Raw genomic sequence first — 24,728 nt, forward strand, 5'->3', positions numbered from 1 at the left:
TGCTTTGGGGTGAGGCCAGATTTGTCCCTCTTTCTGATCTTCAAAAGTTGGGAGGTATCTATGTATTAAGAGGATGAAAATTTTAATTGATGAGTTTGACGCGCCCCCTGGGCCATATTCAGGGGATACCCGGAGCCGGATCTGGATAGGGGTAGTAGTCCTTGTGGCGGTGACCCGGTCCGTGCCCAGGGTGTCAAACTAAGTGGCAGTCTATGGCAGTAGATGTTAACTTGATCGACTACGCCACCCGTTGAGTGCGGCTTTGAAGCCGCCGCTGCAGAACAGTCCACTGAGGCCAGGTGTATAAGGATGTGCAGCGTGGTGGTATAACCCCCAACGGGAGGGGTATGGCCTCAGGGCAGCAGGGATAGATGATGGGGGTGATGGTGGTACACGAGCGCAACAAAGACAACTCGGAGTCTTGGTGGTGCAGTTCAGGGTCTTTACTCACGGTTACTTGGTTACTGCTCCAGGCCACCGCTGCAGAGGTGGCCGCCTGCGTCGCGCTGTGCTCACCAGGTGAGGGGCTCGGTTAACTCCCAGGTCTTTCTGGAGTGCTTTGCAGGACCCCCTTTATGTCCCCTGTTTCTGGTCTTCAACCCCACTAGTGACCACGCTTATGTCCAGCTGCCTCGGACCTTCTTGGTGGGCAAACGTTGGCCTGCGTTTCCCAGGTCCTATGTGGTGCCTTTCTAGCGGGTGTGGCGAGGGGCTGCTCCACATGTAATGTCGCAGCCTCCGGTTCTTAGTTGAGGGTAGTTTCTCTCCTCCACTAATTTGGGATCCGGTTCCCATCTTCTTGACCTGACCCCCCTACTCAGGTAGCGGCGGGCGTGTGGTGGCTACCAGCCAGTCCACACCCCTGGGGTCCCCTCTGTCCTTCCTGGAGCCCAGTCTGCTCCTCTTCCTCCTTCTTCCCTCCTCCAGGCTCAGGCCTCCTGACAGGGCCTGCCTGTGGAGCAGAGCCCATAAAGCAGCTCTGCTCCCTGTCTTCTCCTCTCTCAACTCCCTCCCTTTCCAAGATGGTGCCTCCCTTTATACCCCTGTACAGAGTGCACCCAGGATCTACTTCCCCCACGCACACACTACCGGGTTCCCTTCTCTAGGTGTTCCCTCCCCCCACTCCAGCCAGGGACAAGCTCACTCGTGCCTGCATAACTAATGGGAGCACCGTCGAGCTGTCCCCCGGAAATGTGGTGTAGTGCATGTGGGTGTTAGGGTCCTGAGCCACACTCCATCCTTACCTGGAAGTGAGATATCGCACATCTGGGTGATATGCAATACCTCTGTAGCAACCGAACCCTCGGGGTGCTACATTCCCCCCCGGCAAAACCCAGCACGTCCGCGGGCTGGAACTGAGCAAAAGACAGGGTATACATTAGAACATGCAAATTTTTCATAAACAACAAGTACAACAGGTATCAACATTCAGTTTCCCTTTATGGGAACGGCTCTCTCTTAAACGGTATAAGTGCATATGTACTGTTCTGGAACTCTTTTTCATAGTAACACATTCTAGCATATAAATTTTTCATATAAAACATTTCTAGCAGCAGATCCACGAAGAAGTCTCTTTATAACAGGTCACAGTTTATTCTGCAACCAGGTGTCCATTTTCCTAAAACAGGGAGACGTAACCAGGTAGGGGTCTGTCCTGCCCCGAGTCCTTAACAATCTTTAGTCCGTCCTGGGTTACGCTCCAACTATGTACACAGGATTCCCGGTAAATCCACCAAGGACTCCTATTCATTACTAGAAACACATAATTATTTACAGGATATGGCCGCTCTCAGTCCTCGGCCAGGTAGGGGTGGCTGTTCTCAGTCCCCAGCCAGTGAGAGGGAAAAGGGGTGGCTGTTCTCAGTCCCCAGCCAGATAGGGGATAAGGGAAACAGTTCTCTTTCTGTCCCAACGGGGACCACACTCTTAGTGGAAACAGTCCCACAACAGTCCTTATACCCGGTCGGGTAACTATTCACATCTCCTCTTTTACCGTTTACGATTAATGGTGTGCTCCACACGCTCCTTTCTCTTTCTCAGGTTCAGACCCGTCCGGGCCCTCTTGGTACTCGGGGTCTGAGTGGTACTATTAATGACGCCCGGGGTCAGGGGGTGCGACTTTGGGCCTGGGCGCGGGCTGGTGGTGGCAGTGCCCAGGTCTGGAGCAGGTCTGCGTCTGCAGCGCCCGGGATCGGCGGCTCCACCAGGTGGCCCGGGAGCAGGCTGACGCTGGCAGCGTCCGGGACAGGGAGACTCCTCTTACCTGCTCCCGCGACCGCTCCTGCGTCACGCGTCTTCTCCTGGTGCTGGTCGGGGCCCGCGATGGCTGGGGCGCTGCCGATGCTGGGCAGCTTAGTCTGCTGCCGGTCCGCCATCTTGCTGTCCGTTCCTGGTGTCCTCCTCCCCCTTGGTGGACCGTGGCCTACCTGGCGATGATCCTCTTCCGTAGGCCGCGGCTCCGCAGTAGATCGTCAGGGTTGAGGACCTTCCGTCGCGCTCCTGTGACGTCGGCGTCTGCTGGGCTCCTTCCAGGACCTTACGCGACGTCCGGACGTGAGGCGGGGCTTCAGTTCTCGCGCGCTTTCGGAGTCCACGCCCCTCTTCTTCCCGCGCGGCGTCCTCAAGATGGCGCCCAATGGCAGGAAAACTCCACAGATGGCGGGAAGAAGGCTGAAGATGGCGCCGGATGGCGGGAAAACTTCACGGATGGTAAGTTTTAAAAGTCTCTTTTTCAGGCACGCAGTACCCGGTGGTTGCGGGCACGAAATCCTGCCGACTACGCCAAAAGTTGACGCGCCCCCTGGGCCATATTCAGGGTATACCCGGAGCCGGATCTGGATAGGGGTAGTAGTCCTTGTGGCGGTGACCCGGTCCGTGCCCAGGGTGTCAAACTAAGTGGCAGTCTATGGCAGTAGATGTTAACTTGATCGACTACGCCACCCGTTGAGTGCGGCTTTGAAGCCGCCGCTGCAGAACAGTCCACTGAGGCCAGGTGTATAAGGATGTGCAGCGTGGTGGTATAACCCCCAACGGGAGGGGTATGGCCTCAGGGCAGCAGGGATAGATGATGGGGGTGATGGTGGTACACGAGCGCAACAAAGACAACTCGGAGTCTTGGTGGTGCAGTTCAGGGTCTTTACTCACGGTTACTTGGTTACTGCTCCAGGCCACCGCTGCAGAGGTGGCCGCCTGCGTCGTGCTGTGCTCACCAGGTGAGGGGCTCGGTTAACTCCCAGGTCTTTCTGGAGTGCTTTGCAGGACCCCCTTTATGTCCCCTGTTTCTGGTCTTCAACCCCACTAGTGACCACGCTTATGTCCAGCTGCCTCGGACCTTCTTGGTGGGCAAACGTTGGCCTGCGTTTCCCAGGTCCTATGTGGTGCCTTTCTAGCGGGTGTGGCGAGGGGCTGCTCCACATGTAATGTCGCAGCCTCCGGTTCTTAGTTGAGGGTAGTTTCTCTCCTCCACTAATTTGGGATCCGGTTCCCATCTTCTTGACCTGACCCCCCTACTCAGGTAGCGGCGGGCGTGTGGTGGCTACCAGCCAGTCCACACCCCTGGGGTCCCCTCTGTCCTTCCTGGAGCCCAGTCTGCTCCTCTTCCTCCTTCTTCCCTCCTCCAGGCTCAGGCCTCCTGACAGGGCCTGCCTGTGGAGCAGAGCTCATAAAGCAGCTCTGCTCCCTGTCTTCTCCTCTCTCAACTCCCTCCCTTTCCAAGATGGTGCCTCCCTTTATACCCCTGTACAGAGTGCACCCAGGATCTACTTCCCCCACGCACACACTACCGGGTTCCCTTCTCTAGGTGTTCCCTCCCCCCACTCCAGCTAGGGACATGCTCACTCGAGCCTGCATAACTAATGGGAGCACCGTCGAGCTGTCCCCCGGAAATGTGGTGTAGTGCATGTGGGTGTTAGGGTCCTGAGCCACACTCCATCCTTACCTGGAAGTGAGATATCGCACATCTGGGTGAGATGCAATACCTCTGTAGCAACCGAACCCTCGGGGTGCTACAAGTTCATTCTCCATGTGCTTTTTTTCTTCTCTTCAGCATTTTTCAGTGTCTGGGGTATTCCTTGTGCTCAGTGTTTATACAAATTATATTGCTTATTGCTGCTAATATTACAGGGCAGTCTGTTTGGATATCATGTTGCTGCTTATTACATGTATATTACTGTTGTAGACCATGTACCGGGGGTTGTCTCCCCAGGATACAGCGGGACATGGACAAGGAACACAACCAGACAATTCATCAAGAAACTATTGTTTTAATGACAATGGAACCTGAATTTCTCTGGAAATTAGTTAGTGTCGACTAGAACCCATGTGCTGCATAACCTGTAGGCCCAGAAAGTTCTATCAAATACACTATAATTTCCCTGACCTATGCTGCCACCTAATGTGGTAGCCAAGGAGTTAACCACAGACAACAATGCAATTAGATGAGTGCAAGGGGCTGGCCCAGCAGTGGTGCAGCACAGCAGTTCACAAATTTAAAATTTTTCTAACCCATCCTTTCCTCCCACCTAAGGCTGTGTGCCCACGATGCGTTTTTTAAGCGTTTCCGCAGCGGCAAAAACGCTGCAGAAACGCTTAAAAAACGCATGGTAGAAGGCCTGCCATGTTCCCCAATGATAATCCGCATGTGCTATGCACATGCTGCGGAGATTTCCGCTGTGGATTATCATTGCGGAAAAAAAACGCAGCACTACCAATTATTTTGCGGAAGCGCTGCGTTTTCGCCGCCATAGACTTGCATTGAAACACATGGATTACACATCACTGCATCTGTAGATGTGCATTCTATGCGTTTCAATGTGTAGATGGTACCCGGGTCTGGAGGACAGGAGACTCTCCTCCGGACCCGGGTACCATAGAAGATTGTTCCCTTTTATGCCCATAGCAGCCAGAGATGCAGATGTGTTATGTGCAGCATGAGACGGGGCATTATCATGCATGAAAATGATCTTGCTGCGGAATGCACGGTTCTTCTTCTTGAACCATGGAAGGAAGTGCTGTTTGAGAAACTCAACATACATTATGGAGTTCATCTTTACCCCTTCAGGGATCCTAAAAGGGCCGACAATCTCTCTCCCCATGATTCCAGCCCAAAACATTACTCCTTGTTAGCGCCGTAGCTGTGTTTGCATGGGGTGTCCATCAACCAGCCATCCTCCACTCCATCCATCTGGACCATCGAGATCATTTCATGGATGATATTGCCCCGTCTCTTGCTGCACATAACACATCTGCATCTCTGGCTGCTATGGGCATAAAAGGGGACAAACTTATGGTGTGGCACCCATGCTCCCCTGACCTCAACCCCATTGAGAACCTCTGGAGCATCATCAAAAGGAGTGTCTATGATGGTGGGAGGCAGTTCACATCTAAGCAACAGCTCTGGGAGGGTATTCTGTCCTCATGCAAAACAATTAAAGCAGAAACCATCCAAAACCTGACAAATTCAATGGATGAGAGAGTTCAGAAGCTCCTTTCGAACAAGGGGTCCTATGTGCAAATGTAACATCATCTAGAATAAAGTTTTGAGTTGAAAACTGTTTGATTTCAGTTTGTAATAACCTCCTAATGCTTATAATTTCAAAAATGACCATTATTTTGTTCTTTAACCCTAGAACGCATGACCATAAAAATCTACACTTTCACATACCTGGGGCCTTTTAGGCCCGTGTGCAAATAACATGGAATAACTCAAACTCAAATGACAAATTACTATATACCTGATGAATGTGACGCGCCCCTGGGCCTGTGTCGCGCTGCGATGCGCACGCGGGAGCTTACCCGGAGCCGGATCTCTTGAGGGTTGTAGTCTCGTGGCGGCGACCCGGTCCGTGCCCAGGGAGTCAAACTGAGCGGCGATGTACTAGCAGTAGATGGTTGGTGACTACGCCACCCGTTGAATGCAGCTATGGAGCTGCCGCTGCAGGGCAGACCGCTGAGGCCGGTGGAAGGATGGTGCAGCGTGGATGGTATAACCCCCAACGGGAGGGGTATGGCCTCAGGGCAGCCGACGTGGATGATGGGGGTAGCAGGAACCACTCAGAGACAGTGCGGTGTAGTTCAGGGTCTTTACTGGTGACAAAGAAAGACCCTCCCGGAGTACTTGCTAGTGATAGGGGCCTGGTCAGTCCTTGAGCAGATGGGATTTCCCCTGGCCAGGCGGAGTTGTAGGCCTTCCCAACTAACTGTACTCTTCTGGCTACCTTGCTAGAGGCGGGAATAAGTAGCCCACGTCCCTGAGTGTACCGTGTGGTGCTCACCCGTATGGCCGGTGACTCGGGGCCTTCTAATGGCTTCCGCTCCACGATGGCGGTGCTGGTCCCACGCGTGTGACCGTGCCTTCGGGCTTCTGGGCCAGAGGACCTGAAATCCTCTGCCGGACGGTTTCTGCTGCTGGGTAGGAGTTAGTCCCCACAGCCTCGGACTCCGGGTCCGGTTAGAAATCTTCTCAGTCAGGGCGAGCTCTACAGCTGCCAGCCCCTGACTCGTTGTAACACTGCTCCCCACAGAGCTCCTGATGTTTCTTGCTATGCTGCTTCTCTTCTCTACTCTTGTTCTGTCTTCTTTCTCACTCACTCTGCCTCAGCCCCGGGTTTATATAGGGGAAGTCCTTCCCCTCCCAAGACTGGGCAGGAGGTGCGGCATGCACAGGATCCCTGACCAAAGGACCTCCCACCTGCTCTCAGACGTAATATCTCTATCACTGTGGCAACCAGACCCCTGGGGTGTCACATTCCCCCCTAGTGAAATTTAGTACTCCGGGACTAAACATATTTTTTTTTTTTTTTTTTTTTTAGAAAAACATAACAAGGTATAACAATAACAATACAATAAGAAAAACACATAAGATGGTTACGGAGTGTCCGCAACCGGGTGCAGTTTTGAAAAGCGAGGTGTCCATTTCACCAAAACAGGGAGACGTAACCAGGTAGGGGCCTGTCTTGCCCCGAGTCCTTAACAGTCTTTAGTCCATCCTGGGTTACGCTCCAACTATGTACAAGGATTCCCGGTAAATCCACCAAGGACTCCTAAAAAGAACTAGAAACACAAAATTATACACAAGCAACTATAAACAAGTAAACATATAAGATAGCTTAAACATTTAGATCCTCCAACGTGCGGGTAGCTGGCCTCTAGTGGCCCTAGTGGACCTACGGAGCTGACTGTCTGGCCCTGAACTACAGGGTGTAGGAGCTGTCAAGGGTAAACTGGGCAGCTGTCTATGGGCCCTCTGGCTCACTAGGGGTATGGCAGGCTCACTATAAGCAGAGGGTTGATTTTCCGGGTCTGCTTGTGTAGAGTCTTCTGCCTCCTGGACCGGCTGTTCTTCCAGCTCTACCGGTTGCTCCGTAGGTTCTTGGGATGATGGTTGGAGGAAGGTGAGTACGGGTACCACAACTGCACCATTGACTTGAGTCCAAGACCGAGGGAAGTCCCCGAGCACGGTACTAACCATATCTTCCCTTTCCTCTACGGGTCGATGGTCTTCTTGTTCCTCTTCAGGGTTCCTCAGTTGTTCGGGACACTTCTTCAGGTGGTCCCGGGATACAATGGCTGTGGTTTCCCCTCCGTCTTTACTGATGGTACAGACCTTCGGGTTTTCGTGGCTTGAGGGCAGTACGGTGTACGGGTCCTTCTCCCACTGGTCGTCCAACTTGTGGAGCCGTCTCTTCCTCTTCAAGACCTGCTCTCCGGGTACCAGGGGAACAGCGGGAGCATACTGGTTGTAAGTTTTCTCTTGTCTTTCCCTAGCCTGACAGAGACTTCGCTCCACGCTCTCCTGTACTCTCCGGTACTGCTGCTGCCTCTCTGTGTCCCAGTCTGTTTCTGGTGAAGTGTCCTCGGGTGTCAGGACTCCCATTTCCAGGTCAACAGGTAACTTACCAGGTCTTGCCCTCATTAGATAAGCCGGGGTACAGTTGGTGGAACCTACCGGGATGTGGTTGTATAGGTCCACCAGATCGGGCAACTTTTCAGGCCACAGACTGCGTTCTTCCAGGGGCAACGTTTTTAGAAGATCCATCACCACCTGGTTCATTTTTTCACAAAGTCCATTAGTCTGGGGATGGTAGGGTGTCGTCCTTATCTTCCGGCAGCCATACAGATTGCAGAATTCCTGGAAGACCTCCGCTTCAAAGGCAGGTCCCTGGTCCGTCAGCACTTGGTCCGGGTACCCGTGTGGACGGCAAAAGTGCTGCTGGAAGGCTCTAGCTGCTGTTTGAGCCGTTAAGTCCTTGACGGGGATGACAACCAGAAACCGGGAGTAATGATCCACGATGGTTAACGCGTAGACGTAGCCACTTCTGCTTGGGGTCAGTTTTACATGATCCAAGGCTACCAGTTCCAACGGTTGCCGGGTGACGATGGACTGCAGGGGAGTCTTCTGGCTGGCGCGGTCCTTCCTTCTCAGGTTGCACGGGCCACAGTCTCTGCACCACTTCTCAATGGTTCCCCTCATGCCTACCCAGTGGAATCGCTCGCGCAGCAGGAACTCCAGCTTCTTCCACCCGAAGTGTCCAGCTCCGTCGTGGTATGCCTCCATCACCATGGCTGCGTCTCTTCGTGGCACCACTACTTGCCAGAGTAATTCATGCGTCCGGGAGTTAACCATTCTGCGGCACAACTTCCCTTTGTAAAGGAACAGTCGACTCTTCTCTGCCCATAGTTGTTTGGCTTCCTCCGGAGCGTCTGGTTCAAGGCGAGCCTCCGGCCGAGTCAGCATCTCCTTCACCAGTCGGACGGCAGGGTCGCTGTCTTGCGTTTCCGCCCAGTTGTAGTGAGGTAAGGGGTTCAACGTAGCAGCCTGCTTACTCCTTACCCGGTGGGAATACTGGATAGTCCCATGACGGTGGAACGCAGGGAGTTCAATTTCTTCCAGTCCCTCCGGATCTTCTCCTTCGTCCGGCAGGTTGGGCATCCTGGACAGGGCGTCCGCGTTAGTATTGGAGCGCCCTGCCCGGTATTTGATTATGAACTCGTAGTTGGACAGACGGGCCATCCACCTCTGCTCCAGGGCACCGAGTCTTGCCGTGTCCAGGTGTGTCAACGGGTTGTTATCCGTGTACACGGTGAACCGGGAAGAAGCAAGGTAATGCTTAAAGCGCTCAGTGACTGCCCATACCACGGCCAGGAACTCTAGCTTAAATGAGCTGTAATTCTCGGGGTTCCTTTCGGTGGGTCGCAGTTTTCGGCTGGCGTAGGCGATTACTCGTTCTTTCCCCTGCTGGATCTGGGACAGTACGGCTCCTAGCCCGATGTTACTGGCGTCGGTGTAGAGGATGAAGGGCTGGCTATAATCCGGGTACGCCAAGATTTCATCCCCCGTGAGGGCCATCTTCAGCTGGCGGAAGGACTCTTCTTCTAGCTCTTCCCATTTGAAGGGCGGCTTCTGGTTCTTGGCCTTCCGGGACTGGCCTATCAGGAGGTCCTGCATAGGCGCTGCCTTTTTGGTGAAACCGGGAATAAACCTTCGGTAGTAGCCTACCAACCCGAGGAACTGCCGCACTTCTTTTACGCTGGAGGGGCTTGGCCATCCCTTAATTGCGGTGATCTTATCGGGGTCGGGAGCCACTCCGTCAGCGCTCACCACGTGTCCCAGGTACTGCACCTTTGGTTTCAGGAGGTGACACTTGGAGGGTTTCACCTTTAGGCCGTAACTCGCCAGAGCTTCGAACACCTCCGCCAGGTGTTTCAGGTGGTCCTCATAAGTTTTGGAGTATACGATGACATCGTCCAGGTACAACAGGACCGTCTCGAAGTTTCTGTGGCCCAGACAGCACTCCATTAATCGTTGGAAGGTTCCTGGGGCGTTGCAGAGTCCGAACGGCATGCAGGTGAACTCACTAAGTCCCATCGGGGTGGTGTATGCGGTCTTCTCCCGGTCCGCCTCTGCTACAGGAACCTGCCAGTACCCGCTAGTGAGATCCAAGGTAGAGAAGAAGTTAGCAGATCTTAAAGCAGCCAATGACTCCTCTATCCTTGGTAAGGGGTACGCATCCTTGTGTGTGATACGGTTGATTTTCCGGTAATCTACACACATCCTCATGGTGTTGTCTTTCTTTTTGACTAAAACTAGCGGGGCTGCCCAGGGGCTACAGCTATCCCGGATTACCCCAGCCTCCTTCATGTCTCTAAGCATCCCCTTGGCGTGTTGGTAATGTGCAGGGGGTACGGGTCGATACCTCTCTTTTATGGGAGGATGATCTCCCGTGGGGATGCGGTGTTCTACCCCCTTGACTCGCCCGAAGTCTAACGGGTGTTTACTAAACACTCTCTCATACTCTTGAACCACCCGGTAGACTCCCTGTTTCTGGTGGGAGGGAGTGGAGTCAGTTCCCAAGTGTAATTGCTGACACCAATCCTCCATTACTTTCTTAGAGCCGTTACCTTCCTCCGGGTGAGATGGAGGCAAGGGTTCCACAGACTGTATAGAGTTTTGGTTGATGGTATATAATTTTGCTAGCGTGGCATACCGGGGCAGGTACACTTCCCTCTCCCCGATATTGATTATGCGAACGGGCACCCTCCCATGGCGTACATTGACCACCCCCCGTGCTGTCAAAATGGTGGGCCTACTGTCTGAGTAAACTGGTTCTACCATTGCCTGGTAATCTCTACCTCTCAGACCAATAGCTGCCCGGCACCAAATCATCATTTCGCTTTTTGGGGGCATGGCAATAGGGAAAGGGTCACACATTCTTACGCTACCAATCTCACCGCCTGAGAGTTCCACCTGTTGCCGTCGCATCAGTGCCCGGATCTCTTTCTGGAGCACTCGCTGCTCGCCGGAGCTGGCGTTCTTGGCAACCTGCTGTAGAAGGAAAATCACCTCTGCAAGACAATTCTCAATTACATTAGTTCCTAGAGTTATTTTTGGGTGGCTCTCATGTTTGTCAATGTCTACAATGATCAGTCCCTGTGCTGCCAGTTCGACTCTACCGATTTTGATGGTCACCTCTTTAAATCCGATCTGTGGCACGGGCTGGCCATTGCTGGCGATGATACTCAAGTCGTCGTCAGGGTAGCGGGTAATATCCGAGTCATTCCAGTACTGCTTAAAGAGCACGTACGGGATAGTGGTGACCTGTGACCCGGTGTCCAGTAGGGCAATCATGGGAATGCCATCCAGTACCACAGGCAAGACTGGACGTCCTCCCACATATCTGTCGCGCCAGTTCGATGGGCCTGGTGATCTTTTTCCTGGGGGTTGGCCCTCTACCCCAGGTTGTGCCCGTTTAAAGAACAGTACCTTTCCATATGTCCGGGTTGATTGCAGCGGCGGCAGATGGGTCGTCCGTCCTCGCTGTATCGGTCACTGGGTCTTCCTCTGGCCGGTGGGGTCCTCCTTGGTCGACGCCACGGGATGTCCTCCGGTCCGGATGCCAGCTGGATCTTCCCTGGGGTGGAAACCTGTAAAGACTGCACAGTTCGGGTTAGCGCAGCAACGCTCTTAGCTAGCTCTTGGACCTGATGGCGTAGGTCTGGAGCCGGGTCATTGTCCAAAGCCTGCGCATCAGCTCCCACAGGCCCTGCCGACAAGGGCGCCGCCTCCTGGTGGTAAGTGATAGCTGGGCACCTGTGGGTCACAACGCCACCCGGTGCCGGTTCTCGGAGCACCCGGATGGCTCTGTCCTTGAACTGTGCAAAGTCCAGATGGGGATCCTGTAAGGCCATTGCCCGCAACTGGGTTCGGTGGGCATTGCAATATAAACCCTCTATAAATTGTTCAGTCAACAGCCTGTCCTCGTTTCCCACCCCATCAGGGTCGGTCTGCTTTATGGCCCTCAGGGCCTCTTGTAGGTTTAGTGCATAGTCCCTTATACTCTCATGCGCTCGCTGCTTGCACCCGTAGAATCAAAGCTTAATCTCGGCTGAGGTGCGGGTATCAAAGGTGTCCTTCAGCCGGGTTAGTATCCCTGCGACAGTCTTCCTCCCAGGTGGCCAGGATTTTACTTCCCTTTTGGCTGCCCCGGTTAGTTGGGCCACCAGGATGCTCACTTTTTGCTCTTCTGTGAGGGGGTACACCTGGAAGAGGCTATCCAGCTTTTCTCTAAAGTCATGCAGGGTATGTGACTCCCCTGAGTACTGGGGTAGCCAAGCTGCTCCCGGGATATAGGGCATGGTGAAGGGCATAACTGCAGCAGCGGTGGCGCTGGCGGGGGTTGAGGCAGTGAAGCTCTCCTCCGTATCCGACATCTTCCTCCCCCCTAGTGGACCATGGCCTACCTTGCGATGATCCTGTTCTGTAGGCCGCGGCTCCGCAGTGGATCGTCAGGGTTGAGGACCTTCCGTCGCGCTCCGGTGACGTCGGCGTCTGCTGGGCTCCTTCCAGGACCTTACGCAACGTCCGGACGTGAGGCGGGGCTTCAGTTCTCGCGCGCTTTCGGAGTCCACGCCCCTCTTCTTCCCGCGTGGCGTCCTCAAGATGGCGTCCAATGGCGGGAAAACTCCACGGATGGCGGGAAGAAGGTCGAAGATGGCGCCGGATGGCGGGAAACCTCCACGGATAGCGGGAATCTTCACCACTGGTAAGTTTGAACAGTCTTTGCTTTTCAGGCACGCAGTACCCGGTGGTTGCGGGCACGAGATCCTGCCGACTACGCCAAAGTTGACGCGCCCCTGGGCCTGTGTCGCGCTGCGATGCGCACGCGGGAGCTTACCCGGAGCCGGATCTCTTGAGGGTTGTAGTCTCGTGGCGGCGACCCGGTCCGTGCCCAGGGAGTCAAACTGAGCGGCGATGTACTAGCAGTAGATGGTTGGTGACTACGCCACCCGTTGAATGCAGCTATGGAGCTGCCGCTGCAGGGCAGACCGCTGAGGCCGGTGGAAGGATGGTGCAGCGTGGATGGTATAACCCCCAACGGGAGGGGTATGGCCTCAGGGCAGCCGACGTGGATGATGGGGGTAGCAGGAACCACTCAGAGACGGTGCGGTGTAGTTCAGGGTCTTTACTGGTGAAAAAGAAAGACCCTCCCGGAGTACTTGCTAGTGATAGGGGCCTGGTCAGTCCTTGAGCAGATGGGATTTCCCCTGGCCAGGCGGAGTTATAGGCCTTCCCAACTAACTGTACTCTTCTGGCTACCTTGCTAGAGGCGGGAATAAGTAGCCCACGTCCCTGAGTGTACCGTGTGGTGCTCACCCATATGGCCGGTGACTCGGGGCCTTCTAATGGCTTCCGCTCCACGATGGCGGTGCTGGTCCCACGCGTGTGACCGTGCCTTCGGGCTTCTGGGCCAGAGGACCTGAAATCCTCTGCCGGACGGTTTCTGCTGCTGGGTAGGAGTTAGTCCCCACAGCCTCGGACTCCGCGTCCGGTTAGAAATCTTCTCAGTCAGGGCGAGCTCTACAGCTGCCAGCCCCTGACTCGTTGTAACACTGCTCCCCACAGAGCTCCTGATGTTTCTTGCTATGCTGCTTCTCTTCTCTACTCTTGTTCTGTCTTCTTTCTCACTCACTCTGCCTCAGCCCCGGGTTTATATAGGGGAAGTCCTTCCCCTCCCAAGACTGGGCAGGAGGTGTGGCATGCACAGGATCCCTGACCAAAGGACCTCCCACCTGCTCTCAGACGTAATATCTCTATCACTGTGGCAACCAGACCCCTGGGGTGTCACAAATGCCTAGAGTTTCAAAATTCTAACTAAAGTAATCTTGCAGAAAATAGAAAAAAATTAACAGGGCGGGCCTGCGAGGCCCCAGGTATGCGTTCTAGGGTTATTAAAATGAAAAGGTTGAAAACTCTGCTGTGCATAATAATTTGGAACATGCATTTTGAGTGCAGTTTGAGTTTTTTATTTTTTTAAAAATACTGTTATCATAGGCAGTTTGTACACAAACCTTTCAATTGTACTCTGATAGTTATTTGACTGGAAAATTACAATGACTGCAATTCATATAGGTAATTTGGGAAAATCTGAGAAAATATTATTTCCATAATAATTTGGAACACAGTGTATATATTTATTTTTTTATTTTTTGACATTCTTTGGGGTCACACTATATAAATCCATGCCGTTTGCATGGATTTATATAGTGTGACCAAGTTGTGAAGCAGTTTTCAAGTGATGCTAAAATCGCTTGGAAAGCGCTTGATAACCCGCATGCGGAAATGCATGTGAAGAACGCTTCATATCCGCTTATCCCTGGCAGGAAACATGCATGTACAATGCGCATGCGTTTTTTTCTGTCAGGGAGATGCAGAAACGCTCAGGAAAAAATCCGTAGCATTTCTGCATCATGGGCACATAGCCTAAAGGTGATTCTCCAAGGAGAGAGTTCTGTTAAGGCCACTGCCCCACTATCAGTATTTGGTCAGTATTTGGTGAGTATTTTTTCTCAGGAGTGGGAAACAAAACCAGGAGTGGGTGATAAATGCAGAATTGGTGACTTGTTTCTATTATACCTTTTCTCTGATTGTTCCTCACCTGGTTTTGGCTCCCACTCCTGAGAAAAAATACTGACCAAATACCGATAGTGGGGCCATGGCCTCAGAGTAAATGTATATAAATCTCTCTAATGCTGTGATCATTTAGCTCATGTTCATACAGTTCTGCTAGCAAACAGTATCTCAGCCTGACAATCTACATTTGGCTTCAAACTCTATTTCTAGGTCCGGTCCCACCAAGATCACTGTGGTGGGGCCTGAGCTCAGGACTTACTGACCGTAACCTGGTTACTGAGGAGGGTGGATAATCATCTGTTCAGCCGTTAGCTGGGAGGCCGAGGAGTGGATGGTGGAATTGTCACACGCAGCATGGATTAGCCCGGTAGACTAGCAGGAGGCTCTCCATGTCACAGCAGATGGCTTGAGGGGAATCTGACTCTGTATCCAACTGTAGTCATCTCTCCAAGGAATTCTCTCTCTCTAACAGACATTACTGGAACAGGTACATACTTTTTAAGTACTTTGATCAGTTTCCGGAACACCACAAGCTCAGAGCTACAAGGATGGCAGTGGATCTACTTCACACCCATCCTCCTTCTGTCAGCTCTCACCTAGTACTGAAAAATACCATGTAGTCTACAATAGAGTCTACCCAAAGAGGCAACAGTGACCTCTTGTTGCCGGAGTCCGTCACAGCAAGTCCATTCACCACCATCTCACACAGTGTCAGGTCTGTCCCTCTATACAGAGCTATGGCATACACATGCAACATATTAAATGGGTCTTTCCCCATGTGCTTTTACTCAGTTGCAGCAGATTACAGCTTCAGTGGGAGCTTCCACGTCCTCTGTGTTTATACAAATCATATTGCTGCTTATATTACAATAATCAACAGTATGTATGGAAATCATGCTACTGCATATTTCATGTATATTACAGTGGAGGAGTGTACTCACTTTTGTTGCCAGTGGTTTAGACATTAATGGCTGTGTGTTGAGTTAGAGGGCACACCAAATTTACACTGTTCAAAGTTTCATATCTTCAGTGTTGTCCCATGAAAAAAGATATAATAACATATTTACAAAAATATCAGGAGGACTACTGAGTAAGTGTGGCATAAAAAAAAAGCTTTTATTAGTCCAAAAATATAAATAACATGTGAAGTAAATAATAGAATAGCACAAGAATATGAGACAAAAGGTGCAGTCGGCCAGGAACCATTGCATTCCCGCCCCACAGATATTCTCCCAGGGAAGCTCCCAATTGGCAGTGTAATTATAGGGCTATGTGTAAAAGTCCAAGAGGGTTTAGAGAAAATGTATAAAGCCCAAAACCGGGTCATACCCTCCCTTCAATCAGACATGATTGTTAATGGATGCTTAGCAGAAGGTGGGGTACGGGGTAGCGTAGAGAGCCACGGGTGGAAAGCATTTGGCAGGCAAGCGCCTTGATGCGCGTTTCGCCCCCAATGTGACTGGCTTTCTCAAACCTACCATCCGTGGCTCTCTACGCTACCCTGTACCCCACCTTCTGGTAAGCATCCATTAACAATCATGTCTGATTGAAGGGAGGGTATGACCTGGTTTTGGGCTTTGTACAGTTTCTCTAAACCCTCTTTTACACATAGACCTATTATTACACTGCCAGTTGGGAACTTCCTTGGGGGAGTATCTGTGGGGCGGGAATAACATGGTTCCTTGCACACCGCACCTTTTGTCTCATATTCTTGTGCTATGCTATTATGTACTTCACATGTTATTTATATTTTTGTACTAATAAAAGCTGTTTTTTATGCCACACTTACTCAGTAGTCCTCCTGATATTTTTAGTGTTTTTGAGTAAGCAATTCTATTGCAGGCGCGGGATTGTTGACCGTTTGCCTGGCAATTGTTCAGTAATATGCAGGTCACTGTTTGCACATAGTTACAAAAATGTGAGGGGTGTACTCACTTTTGTCAGAGGTGTATCTAGGTTTTACGGCACCCTGGGCAAGAATTCAGTTTGGCGATCTCCTCCCTCCAAGCACATATGCAATTTGCACACTTACAGTCACATTATGACTAGCTGCTCTTCCTAATTCTCACAATGTTCAGTGAAAAACTGAGAGAAGCAGAAAGAGAAGCTCGATGTCACGTGACCGTAAGTATGAAAATCATATATGAGTGAAGTTGCCATGTGATGACTGCTGGAACCAGCAAGCAGAGCTGAATCCTGACAATGAGTATATTACACACTGTTAAGATTGGCATGCTACAGTGCTTAATTTTATAATTAAAAGGCTTGTCCAGGTTTGAGATAAAAGTCTGCAGTCACTCTAGGTGACTGCACTGTGAGAATTCAGAAGACTGCAGTCACATATAATGACTGCAGACTCTTCACAAACTTGGGCAACCACTTTAATGCTCCTAACATAAATAAAAACATAGTAACTCTTAACTTGTGAGATGAAAAAAGACTTTATTATCATAGCTATGTATCATGTAATCTTAAAAATTATAGATTGTTACATGTGTACAGGATCAGAATCAATAACAGCACCAGAACCACCAGTAGTACAGAAATACATGTATATAACCCCCATCAGTAAAGAAAAACAGCATCAAAACCCTCATCAGTACAAGAATACATCATAAGAACCACCATCAGTGCAGGAATACATCACCAGGACTACCATCAGTACATTAATACATCACTATGACCACCATTAGTACATGAATTCTGCACCAGAACCACCATCAGTACATGGTATATCAATTGTAATGTCAGGTCAGACCCCTATACATTTGTATCGTATGAACCTACAACTTCCAGTACGTTGTTAACAATGGTAAGGAGATACTGGGAGTATCAGTCATCATCAGACTGCGGACCATACAGGAACCACAGTACTGATGTGAATTAGCATCACAAAAAAACATTTACACATTTAAAACCAGATACCTTATAGATGACGTTGTCTCTCATTGGAATCGTTCTCTTTCTTTTCTTCATCTTGTCCAGACGCTATGATGACTTTTCACAGCCACAGAGCATCTCTGCAGCCTTCTGCAGAACATCCCCATACGATACCCTTCAAAATAGATCCAAATAAAGAGACGACTGGAAAGACACAATGTGCAAAAATAGGGTCTTATCAGGGTAACAATGTTGAGAGAATAACTTAATAGTGCTCACCTGGTCGGGTTGTGTGCACACAACCATTGATAACGCTTAGGTCCTGACCGTGGTTGTCCTGAGGAAGAATTTGCACACTTCGAAACGTGTTGACTAAATAAACCACTTACACTTGGATTGGCATCCCTCATCTTTTCTACATGGCAGCGCAGAATTAACCCATTTGTTTCTCCATTACCTGCACCCTTAAGAATAGCACTGTCATTATAATGCTCCTGAATAAAAATATCTGCCCTACGCTGAGCCCCTGAATAAGTAATTTCCCCTCACTATATTCCCTGCACAAAATATGACCAACGCACTGTCTGTCTTATGGTTCATGCCCTCCACACTGCCCTCTCCTTTCCATACTGGGCCCCCTCTTCACACTGTCCTCTCACACTGCGTCTTCCTATAGAGCCTAGTCTTTATACTGTGCCCCCTCCTCACACTTCCCCTCCTTGGCATAGTGTCCCCTACTGGTGATAGGTTGGTGCGGAGTCAATTTTCAGCACCACGGAGTGACTCATGGTTAAAGTCTGATACTAAAGGCTGTTTTAAGTGCGGCAACTGTGTAGTCTGTCCCTCAATTGAGAATGCTAAGACTTTTAGAGGTACCAATGTGGACAAAGAATTCACCATCATTGACTTCATTAAGTGCCGTACACAGGGTGTTATCTACAGAGGTACTTGCCAATGCGGTTTACAATACATTAGCAAAACTAAACGTGAGCTGAGGCGAAGAATTGGCGAGTACCTTGGTGATATAGAACACAATTGTCAGGACGACACCGGGGAGATCATACAATATCCCACCGCTGCCATCAATTTGTCAGAGATTCTTGCACATGCACAATCCCAATTACTCGCTACATAGCTATCAGCAAGCAAGCAGTGATCGTATGGTGTACACACCTCCAAATTCCAACGCATGAAATATGTGTATATGCCCCAGTACGATCAATGCCAGCTTCACAATAACCCAATTAAGATTATTCGCTGTTACTGACGCGCCCCCTGGGCCAGTGCTGTTTGGGGGATACCCGGAGCCGGATCAGATGGGGGTTGTAGTCTCCGAGTGGCGGTGACCCGGTCCGTGCCCAGGGTGTCAAGCTCAGTGTGTGGCAGTCCTACAGATGTTACTGGATGTTCTTTAGTGTCGACTACGCCACCCGTTGATTTGCGGTCACTACGGCCGCCGCTGCAGCAGGGTCCGCTGAGGCTGGTGGTGTGTGTGCAGCTTCGGGTAGTATAACCCCCAACGGGAGGGGTATAGCCTCAGGGGGTCAGTTGTAGAGGGTGGTGGTTGTGGTGGTGCAGGGAGGGTGGTAATAAGACTCCGAGTCGGGCTGTGCAGTTCAGGGTTTTTACTTACTGCTTTTGTGTTGGTCACTCCGGCCTTGAGTGACCGCCCGAGCCGTGCTGCGTCCACCAGGTCCTGGACTCGGCCAACCCCCAGGTGATTCTGGAGCATGGTCCTGAGCTCCCTTTCTGACTTGTCCTTCTCTCTGGCCTTCCCCACCAGGGATCCACCTATGTCCGGCTCCCTCGGGCCTCTTGTTGGTAAAACCCTTGTCTCTGGGTTCCCTGACCCTATTCACGGTTTGCCTTCCAGGTGGATTTAGTGGGTGGTCATGGCAGATCCTGCCCACGACCTCCGGTCTCTGGCTAAGGATTAGTGCCCTCCACCAGCTTGGGATCCGGTACCCTTGTGCCAACTCTTCACCCTCTGGTCTAATTTTGGGTTCTTGGAGTTCCCTCTTCTCCCCCTCTGGGTCCTTCTTTCTCCTCTCTCTCTCTCTCTTGGCCTTGGAGCTGGCTGAGCTGCTCTGCTTGTCTGACCAAACCTCTACAAAAGACCCTGTTCTAAGATGGTTCCCACCTTATATACTCCCTCTATGTGTGAGCTCAGGTGACCAGCACCCAATGAGCTCCTAGCATTACCCAGACTGCTCCCCCTATCTGCCCCTACACTACTGGGATGTTCCACCCCCCTCCCACTCCAGCCAGGGACAGACACGGTCGTACCTGCACATTTCTCTAGTGGGAGTACCATTGGTCTGTCCCCCGGAAATGGGATGTGTGTAGTGCATGCAGCCTACTGAGCTCAGTTCCACACTCCATCCTTACCCGGGAGTGGAATATCACACCTCTGGCTGAGGTGCAATACCCCTGTAGCAGCCGAATCCTCAGGGTGCTACATTACCACTAATCAGTTTTTTTTTTTTAAAGATATAAAATCCAATACAGGCCTGATTGGACACCTGCTTTCTGGTAGCGCATATGACTCCGGGGGAGGAATGATTACAGAACAGAAGAAACAGAGCTATTAAATTTTATATTTAATCCAAAGGGAGGCAGTGTTTATAAAAAAAATATACAAAAGATCTTACAAAGGGGGACAAGACAATACAGCATATACAGTTGCACAAAATGAAATGGATTAACAGAAGAAATTTACTAGACCGATCGCATAGACGATTCAGTTTAGCTGGAGGGAAGCACTCCAATTCTGGCCGATATGGAATGGAACCCCTGCTTACACAAATATGTATCTCCCAGCTAGAGTGTAGACCCATATTTGGCTTGATCTTTTATGCCGAAGGGGGCCCTGCCCACACACTCCCCTGTGATGACCTTACGTGGGCTGGTCTCCGCCCTTCATGATTTTATTAAACTTCTAATTTCTGTGATATCTCCTCGCTGGTTGATCGCAGAAGTTAGCAAGTGATGCCATATTTTTTATTGTGATTTTACCTTTACTTAGAGACCAAACATGACACAACTGCTGTTGGTTATGTTTGCTCTCTTGCGTTACAGCTCACCGGCGGGGTGCACAGGTACGTTAAAATATGCATTTGTTCCCCAGTTAGCCCCGCCACTAAAAATATGTGTCCCATCGCAATCAGAATTATAGAATTCCCAGCTGGGAATGTCCTGGCTATTGTGAGGAGTGTGACATATTTCCTTTGAAGCCTAACGAACGGTTTCCTATTTACTCAGGTGTCTATTCATCACCCATGTCTCTCTATTTGGTATGGTAACTAGCCTGGATAATGGAGTTTGTGGCTTCTTTTGTGTACTGCCATTCGCATAGAGACAGCTCCTTAGATTGCGAGCTCTTATTTCTTTGACAAATGGTATAGGGGAGGAGGGAAGAGTGAGAGGGATTTCAGAGAGACAGTTTTTTTTTTTTTTTTAAATATTTTCTATGACACAATAGGGACACTCCTATCTCTAGGCATGTTAAAGACCTTCATGGTTGCGATAAGGGTGTGATCAAATTAATGGGCATTAAAAAAGTGTCCAAACCCCGGCGAGGGGGTAATTGGGACCGTATACTACTTCATGAGGAGGTAAGTTCCGGACTGGACCAAGGAAATGCAGTGGATGTTGTGTATATGGACTTTTTAAAAGCTTTTGATACGGTTCCACACAAAAGGTTGATAAATAAAATGAGAACAATGGGGATAGGGGAAAATATATGTATGTGGGTTAAGAACTGGCTCAGTGATAGGAAACAAAGGGTGGTTATTAATGGAACACATTCAGACTGGGTCTCAGTTAACAGTGGGGTACCACAAGGGTCAGTATTGGGCACGCTTTTTTTTAACATATTTATTAATGACCTTGTAGGGGGCATACAGAGTAGTATTTCAATATTTGCAGATGACACTAAACTCTGCAGGGTAATCAATACAGAGGAGGACAATTTTATATTACAGGAGGATCTACAGTATTGGCACCCCTGCAATGCTGTCAGATAATACTCAGTTTCTTCCTGAAAATGATTGCAATCACAAATTCTTTGGTATTATTCTCTTCATTTAATTTTCTTGCAAGGAAAAAACACAAAAGAGAATGAAACAAAAATCAAATCATTGATCATTTCACACAAAACTCCAAAAAAGGGCCGGACAAAAGTATTGGCACCCTCAGCCTAATACTTGGTTGCACAACCTTTAGCCAAAATAACTGCGAACAACCGCTTCCGGTAACCATCAATGAGTTTCTTACAATGCTCTGCTGGAATTGTAGACCATTCTTCTTTGGCAAACTGCTCCAGGTCCCTGATATTTGAAGGGTGCCTTCTCCAAACTGCCATTTTGAGATCTCTCCACAGGTGTTCTATGGGATTCAGGTCTGGACACATTGCTGGCCACCTTAGAAGTCTCCAGTGCTTTCTCTCAAACCATTTTATAGTGCTTTTGGGTCATTGTCCTGCTGGAAGACCCATGACCTCTGAGGGAGACCCAGCTTTCTCACACTGGGCCCTACATTATGCTGCAAAATTTGTTGGTAGTCTTCAGACTTCATAAAGGTCAAGCAGTCCAGTGCCAGAGGCACCAAAGCAACCCCAAAACATCAGGGAATCTCCGCCATGTTTGACTGTAGGGACCGTGTTCTTTTCTTTGAATGTCTCTTTTTTTTTTCTGTACACTCTATGTTGATGCTTTTTCCCAAAAAGCTCTACTTTTGTCTCATCTGACCAGAGAACATTCTTCCAAAACGTTTTAGGCTTTCTCAGGTAAGTTTTGGCAAACTCCAGCCTGGCTTTTTTATGTCTTGGGGTAAGAAGTGGGGTCTTCCTGGGTATCCTGCCATATAGTCCCTTTTCATTCAGAAGCCGATGGATAGTACGGGTTGACACTGTTGTACCCTCGGACTGAAGGCAGCTTGAACTTGTTTGGATGTTAGTCGAGGTTCTTTATCCACCATCCACACAATCTTGCGTTGAAATCTCTCGTCAATTTTTCTTTTCCGTCCACATCTAGGGAGGTTAGCCACAGTGCCATGGGCTTTAAACTTCTTGATGACACTTCGCATGGAAGACACAGGAACATTCAGGTCTTTGGAGATGGACTTGTAGCCTTGAGATTGCTCATGCTTCCTCACAATTTGGTTTCTCAAGTCCTCAGACAGTTCTTTGGTCTTCTTTCTTTTCTCCATGCTCAATGTGGTACACACAAGGACACAGGACAGAGGTTGAGTCAACGTTAATCCATGTTAACTGACTGCAAGTGTGATTTAGTTATTGCCAACACCTGTTAGGTGCCACAGGTAAGTTACAGGTGCTGTTATTTTCACGAATTAGAGAAGCATCACATGATTTTTCAGACAGTGCCAATACTTTTGTCCACCCCCTTTTTTAGGTTTGGTGTGGAATTATATCCAATTTGGCTTTAGGACAATTCTTTTTGTGTTTTTTCATTGAAGACAAATTAAATGAAGAGAATAATACCAAAGAATTTGTGATTGCAATCATTTTCAGGAAGAAACTGAGTATTATCTGACAGAATTGCAGGGGTGCCAATACTTTTGGCCACCACTGTATATGTGCCTCATAATACAATTGTATATTGAAAATTGTATGCTGTAAATACTCTGTGATCATGCCCTTTCCCTTCTGTTAAAGAAACACCTTTCCCCACTCCCGGCCTAGGAAAATAAATAGTTAAATTGGTTACTTCCACCTTGCCCTTGCCTGCGTGTTGCATCCAGTGACCAGTTTACAGTCTTGACTAAGCTAAATTACAGGATTAATACGACAAAACAAAACTGTCTCTAGTCGTCTTAATCATAAATGCAGCAGGCAGGATGATACAGCTGTCACACTAAGGGCTATACTGAATATAGCCAAAGATAAAAGCTATTCTGCGCTTTAACCACTCATCTTTGTTTGCCATGTACCCATGCTCCACTTTTGTAATATAACAAAATTAATAACTTTGCCTTGTTCAATCAGAATGACCACACAGAATTTTAGCAGGATCGGATGGACATGAGTGTCTCCCGACTAGTGTTGAGCCACCCCCGTAGTGTTCGAGTTCGGTTCGGTTCGTCGAACACCCGTGTGTTCGCCGAACTGTTCATCGAACTGTTCGTCGAACACCTTCGAACACCGTTAAAACCAATGGCAGGCAAACAAAAACACATAGAAACACATAGAAAACACCTTCAAAGGTGTCCAAAAGCTGACAAACTGCTCAGAAGACACAACTAACACATGGAAAAGTGACAAGTACATATAGTCATGCGAAAAGAAAAGAGGTGGAGGAGTAAAAGGAGGGGGAGACACAGATATAGGCATGTCATGCCCTTCTAAAATCCAAAAAGTGAGAAGCCGACACGTTCAGTCCGCTCCTGCCCGTGCCACCTCCGTGTCGCCGGGTTTGTGCCAGAGCCGCGGTGAACCCTGACGGCCAGCCCCCCTCTCCCAATACTGGTGCCTGTCCGCTGGTGGGTCGAGCGAGCCCCCCTGTGGTGGAGGCAGCTCTAAGCTTTTTAATTTAAATTGTCTCTCTAATTTGAATAAATACACTTTAAATCCATTTACAAGGATCTATTGGAGGGCAAGTCTCATGCCAGCAGCCGCGTAATTCCAGCTCCAGTAGCGTCCACTAAAGCTGCTGCAGTTAAAAAGCTTTTATAAGGATCGAGCTCGGCTGTCCACCGCAAGGCATCCTATTGCCAGTCCGAGCCCCTATGCCTTGGGGTGCCTCCTGATGCTCTTCACTGAGTATCCCGTGGTCCCGAAGCATTTCCTTTGAAAAAATGAAGTGTCCAAACTACAGGTGGTGTAGCTTGCTTAACAGCCGGGATAATCCGCTGACTAGCAGACCCTGCTACTAGGCACAAAGTATTTCCTGGGCTAGATGCAGTTAAAAATTTGTAATTAGATACTCTCGTTGGATGCTGAGAAAGCATTCCATAGAGTCTCCTGGCACGCCATATATGATTCTCTTAAAAAGCTTGGGGTAGGGGTCTAGGGGACCCTTTTATAGCCCAAATCACGGCCCTGTATCGCAATACGTCACCTAGGCTGAAGATAAATGGAACTGTAGCACCCTGAGGGCTCGGTTGCTACAGAGGTATTGCACCTCACCCAGAGGTGTGATATCTCACTCTCAGGTAAGGATGTAGTGTGCCCGACACCTGCATGCATTACACCACATTGCCGTGGGGCAGGGCGACCAATATGCCCCTGAGATGGGCACGACAGTCCCTGTCCCTGGCTGGAGTGGGGGGAGGGAACACTAAGGAAGGGGAACCCTGTAGTGCAGGAGCAGGGAGGAAACAGTTCCTGGGTGCATTGAGAAGGGAGTATAAAAGGTGGGCACCATCTTAGTTCAGTGCAGAGAAGTCTGAGCAGAAGTGGCAGGGAGCAGGGGCTCTGCATGAG

General features: G+C 49.8%; 1 long non-coding RNA gene across 1 annotated transcript in view; it reads right to left on the reverse strand.

The window, feature by feature from the left end:
* Positions 1–24,728, reverse strand: part of LOC141259522 (uncharacterized) — a 267,558-nt gene that overhangs the window by 224,265 nt on the left and 18,565 nt on the right. The window contains exon 2 of the long non-coding RNA XR_012318430.1: positions 17,333–17,491. This is a non-coding gene — a long non-coding RNA (uncharacterized lncRNA). The remainder of the gene's footprint in view (positions 1–17,332; positions 17,492–24,728) is intronic.

Source organism: Phyllobates terribilis, unplaced genomic scaffold (genome assembly GCF_046119375.1).
Source record: "Phyllobates terribilis strain yellow unplaced genomic scaffold, ASM4611937v1 Scaffold_3__8_contigs__length_932513732, whole genome shotgun sequence".
Lineage (NCBI taxonomy): Eukaryota > Metazoa > Chordata > Amphibia > Anura > Dendrobatidae > Phyllobates > Phyllobates terribilis.